This window comes from Parasteatoda tepidariorum, chromosome 8 (assembly GCF_982258835.1).
Source record: "Parasteatoda tepidariorum strain Cologne lab strain chromosome 8, Ptep-v5.0, whole genome shotgun sequence".
Taxonomy (NCBI): Eukaryota; Metazoa; Arthropoda; class Arachnida; order Araneae; family Theridiidae; genus Parasteatoda; species Parasteatoda tepidariorum.
In genome coordinates, this window is record NC_141762.1 from 7351530 (window position 1) to 7357529 (window position 6000).

The window sequence follows — 6000 nt, forward strand, 5'->3', positions numbered from 1 at the left end:
TCAGTAGTTTCTGGCAGCTGGCAGTCGAAATAGAAATTCTTTAATTTTTGTTCCATTTTATTTTCCCAAAACTCGTCATCTCGTCTTATGTTTTCTATTTTGATCCCTTTGGGTGTCCATAAAACAAAAAGACAAAAACTTTTTCTAGTAATGTGTAATTGATTGTAAAAAATAATTAGAATTTGCAAATGTGGAAGTACTACAAGGATCATAAAATTTATTGACACAGTCAAGAAGTATCTTTTCGAATAAACACATAATGCTAAATAGTGGCAGAGATTTGAAAATGGGAAAATAAAACGTGAATAAAACAAATTATACAGGGAAAAAAAATTTGCTTTTCAAAAATATACATGACGCTGCACAGTAATAAAAATTAGATTTGAAAATACTAAAATAAAATATGTTCATTTAACTCTGTTAGCACTGTAAAGAAAATGAAACGTATTTTCAGAAAAACTCATTATTATTGAACAGTTAGGAAAATTTACGAAATGGGAAAATATAATATTCATATTTAAAACTAGCAATCTATATTTACGAACATAAAAACCTGAGTAACATTATATGATGCTTGGAAATAGTTAGCATTTGCTAGTGAAGAAATTAAAATATAAATCACATATCGGTTATTATATCGCATAATTTAAAGAAATTGCCAATTAATAATTTTAGAAAATTGACTTTTATTTAAGAAAAAAATAAATAAAACAGAAAAGAGAGAGAGAAGGAAATATGAATTGCCTGTTATGCACATAATTTCAGTCAAGGATTTGCACACGGTAAAAATTGTATAAATTAACGAAGCAGTTTTTTAGTAAATTTATTCACAATAACATACAATTAACTTAATGCTTTTATATAGAATTTAATTACTTTATTTGGGTAACCATTGTTTCTTTTTATCAAATTTTGTCTATTTGTTTTTTGGATAACTAAACATTACTACATAATCTTTTAATTCTACACGTTTGATTAAAAATGGTATTAAAATAGATATTTTTAAGAACATTAGAATTCCAAATAATTTATTTGCCTTAAAATAAAAATAATTTCTTTTATAAAATAGACCAACAAAGCATATATTTTCTTCTTTTATAATACCCAAATCCAAAAAATTAAAGCTATCATTATGATTACGAAGCGAGGTTAATTCCTAGGGGTAAATATTATTAAATAAAAGAGTATATTCATAAAAATTGAAGATAATTAAATCATCAATAAATCTAAAAACAAATTTAATATTAAGAGTACAATTTCTTTTTTTTTTTAGTGCAAAAAAAATTAGCTAAGAGAGATGAAACATTAGATCCTTCCGGTATTCCATCAATTAGGAAAAAAAATATCTTTTCCATTTTAAAGATAATTATTGAAAAGACAAAAATTAATTGGAATTTCCCAATAATCAAAATCGCAATTAAAGATTTTTTCAAAACATAGTAATAATTCAAAAGAATATCTTTTAGTTTAGAAAGGGGAATGCTATTGAAAAGATCTTGGAAATCATAAGTGGCAATAGAATTAATTTTATTATGTTTAATAAATTCTAAAATCAGTGGATTATTAGTGATAATCCAAGAAAAATCCTCTTTAATAATATTGTTGATAATTTTATTTAAGTAGTTAAAGAAAAAGGTGCCAAGTTTAATTAGGAAAGTATTAGACCTACATGTGACTGTTCTGAAATTTATAGTAATTTTATGAAATTGCCAATTGAAGGTGCCAAGTTTAATTAGGAAAGTATTAGACCCACATGTGACTGTTCTGAAATTTATAGTAATTTTATGAAATTTAGGACTGATATTTAAGTAAAGAAATTTCATATTGCTAGTTTCAATTTTTAACCTCTTATATAAAGCTAAAAAAAAATTTAATGACAATATTATTATTTAAATTACGAAGTTTAAAATTTTTAATATTTCTAACTCCGTATTTAAAAGTGCTACATAAAATTTTTTACAGAAGATTGCATAATTATTGTTAGCTTAATTAATATATAATTAACTAATTAAATATATTTATCCTAAAAAGTTTTGATAAGTTGTTATTGCCAAAATTAAGAAGGAAAAAAAATAATGAAAAACATAAGAAAATTCGAAAGAAAGTCTTCCATCCTAACTCATTTTAAAGAAAGAGAATGAAATAAAAGCTATTTTCAACCACAACAGAAGACCCCAAGGCTATTTAACCCCTCAACTATTCAAAGAAAGTAAAGAGGCTTTTCTCCTAACCCCCCAAAAGATCCCCCCACTAGAACTTTTACTCGTATTGGTAAATGAAGGGAGGACAGATGGGAGGCGTGGTTTAGGCTCTTTTCCCAATTTTTTTAAGAATTTTTTCATCTTTCTTTCCTAATAACACATTTCATAATTGAAGAAAATAATTACTAGTTATTTCTTTTGGTAGCTTGAAATGTATAGTTCGAGTAAGTGAACTCAAAAATAAGGATTTACTGAATGAATTTTGATAAAAAACGGATTTCTAGAAGATATCTCTATTACCGATATTTAAACTCCATTAATAATTTAAAATTTATGGTAAAACAAAAAGTGATTTCATAAAACCTTAGAGTAAACTATGAAGTTTCAAATGCTGAAAGAATTTTTCCAAAATATCAAAATGCAAAAAAGTTATTAGCAAATGAAGCTCCCATAGAAAAAGCATTAGCAGCTGGCATTGAGAGGGTAGGTAATGCGTCCTCTTAATACCGAAATTGGTGTGATAAAAACACTGTCCATTTATTGGTTCTTTAAATTGTTTGAATCTTTGGGAATTGCTCCGCCTTCTAACATGTTTGTTGCGCTGGTTTTGGGGATCATTCTGCCGATGAACCAACGCTGTTAATTCACTAAGCTGCCTAGATAGCTGTGCTATTTGTGCCTCCATATCGCATGTAGTTTGGGGCTTAACGACGCTTGCTGCGTTAACGGAATGCGGGTTGCACGTTTCGTGAATCTTGTCGGCAACAACAGCCAACTGGCTAAGTTCTTGGTTCAGAGCCGCGAGAATTGATTGAGTGTTGTGGGGCAGTCTGCCCAACCAGAGCGATTTAAGTAATGGCTCACCAACAGATGATCCAGCTAATGAGCGCATGCGTACGAGTAACTGCGTTGGTCCCCGAGTTCAAGCCCTTGCAATGGTGTGCGGATGCGAGATGATTCACTTTCAGAGTAAGAATCAATTAAGCGTTTTTTTAAAGCCGCGTAAGGAGAATCCTGGGGTGGACTAAGTAGAATATCGCTAACGGAAGTTAACACATCGGCGTCTAGTGCCTCTACCACGTGATTAAATTTAGTTTCTTCAACAGTTATTTTCGCAAGATTAAACTGCGCTTCTAATCTGATAAACCAAAGCGTTGGATTGGGTTTCCAAAATGGAGGTGGTTTAACACTAACATGCGAAATTTGCGCTTCGGCGGTGGTTGAAGGAGGAGTCGTAGCGTTAATGAGGCAAATATAATATCCCTTATGAAAATTTAAGGTATATTTAAGGTTGATTTGAGGTATTTTTGAGGTATTAAGGTTGTTTTGAGGTATATTTAAGGTTGCAGAGAAAACAGAAATAAAAATTATACCTCGTAAAGGTTGTAATTAAGGTGTACGAGGTTGATTTCTATATACTTCAGCTTGTTTTGAGGTTGTTTAAAATTCACTTCAAATCATCCAGACTGATAAGGTGATTTTTAAGGTATACCAGGTTTATTTTCTTACATTTGTAACAAAAGAGGTATTTTTGAGGTGTAAAATTTTTTACCTTATTTCAACTAAAAAGAGTGAGATATTTATTGAGGTATATGAAGTCATTTTATTTATACCTAAGCTTATTTTGAGGTTGTTTTAAATTCACTTCAAATCAACCAGACTGATAAGGTGATTTTTAAGGTATATCAAGTTGATTTTCTGATACTTGTAATAAAAGACCCAGTAAGCACACACCTCACGGCAAACGTAAGGCCGTAAGCTGGCATTCTAGGTAGGGTAACGGCAAAAGGCAAGTACAATAGGGTCCTTTATCGTTTGTTTTGAGGCATTTCAGGAAGAGGCGGAATAACTCTTCACCTATACAGGCCCGAAAAATAAAACCGTTGTTTGGCCTCTTACACTTAATTAGTTACTGGACCTTTATTGTATACCGTTGTTTGGCCTCTTACACTTAATTAGTTACAGGACCTTTATTGTATACCGTTAATTAAGTGTAATGTTACAATAGATTAATAATGAATAGATGCAGAGTTGGTAAAAAATGTGCTTTTAACTCAAAAATTTGAAAAAAATCAGGAGAGAATGGAAAAAATCCATAAAACGTTAACCGTATTTTTGAGAGGAAAAAAACAACTTTTATTATTCTTTGAAAACTGCTAATTTTTTACATAGAATATTAAAAACTTGAATTTTATTATTTTACTATAATCTAAATATACTTTATGTGGTATTACCTATTATATTTTTTAAAAAAATAATTTTATTAAAAAATAATCATTTTAAATTTTATTAAAATTTTTAAATAAATATATATAATTATTTATTTTTTCTTTTTGAAATCATTTTCTGAAGTATAATTTTTAACTCGAAATATAATATATTCTTTCTTTCTAGAAAAATTTAATACATATTCCCTTAAAAATAAGAATAAATATTAATACTTTTAACTAGAACAATTCCTTTGTTCATTGAGAAAAAGTTTTTATTTTTTCGATTGTTTATTATAAAATTTTGTTAAATTTATTGTATCAAACATGTACTTAAGAAAGACTTATTGAATTGAATACTTATTGAAGACTTTTTCTTATTGAAGACTTATTATTATTTTTTTATTGAATAAGCGATACATTTATTTTTAACGTTAAAGGACTCAATAAAAAATCCATCATTTTTGTAATTCATGGTAAAAAAAAAAAAAATCTAGTATAATTTATATGATAGCAGTAAAAGGCTAAAGGTCCGTCATTGTCTATTTTTTGTCATTTTAGGAAGAAGCGATAATGAAAACTTTTCCCATTGTTTATGTTTTGGTCGCTTGAAAATTATTACTGTAAGCCCCAAATGAAATTAACATAAATTTTTTCCAGACTATGACTCCTTTTTTAAACCTTCTCTAAAACAAAAATGAATAGGTAAGTTTAAAATTCATGTAAATAAAAAAATCCATTTTATAGAAAATAAATGAATAAAAAAATATTGTAAATTGCTTAAATCCTCCTAGAAATTATAAATATCTTGAATTTAGAGCAAGGATTTTTAATGAGATAGGCTTTTTTATTACATTAATTTACTAACTTTTATTACAATTTAAGTGTTTTGTAATAATGAATGTATACCATTTATAATAGTAAACGTTTTATTTATATAAATTGTTTTTTATTTTATTTTTATTTTAATGTTCATTTCAAATTTAATATCTTAGTTTAATCACTTACTTCTTAAAAACTGGATTCAAAATAGTTTAAATGGTCTTAAGAATTTTGAATTTTAAAAAAATCGTGTTTAAATTTTCTGACTGTTTATAGCAAATGTCTAGTCTAATAAAGTAAATAACTTTTTTTCCCCTAAACTTTTAAGCAATACTTGAAAATAATAATTGTTTAGGAAATTTTATTCTTAAATATACGTTTTTAAGTAATAAAAATACATTTGGATATTTTTATTAATTAAACTTCAAAATATTAAGCAAATAATTTTTTTTAAAAACTTATAATACAGAATATAAATAAAAATTAAAATTATACTTTCAAAACGTTAATTATATTTATTTTTTATTTGCATTACAAAAATATTTTTTCATGCAGCATTAATTTATTTTTAAAATAGTTTATATACATTAAGGAAAAAAAACTGTTTTGAATGCAATACATAGATGGCGCTGTTTTTTATTTTTTACTCTAGACGTGTTTCTGAGTCCTGCGGATAGATGGCAGAAAATATAAAGTGTAGGGTCTTGTAGGGTTGCCTTTCTTTTAACTTTGATAGAATTTCGCCAATTTACACAGAATCACAGTCGGTA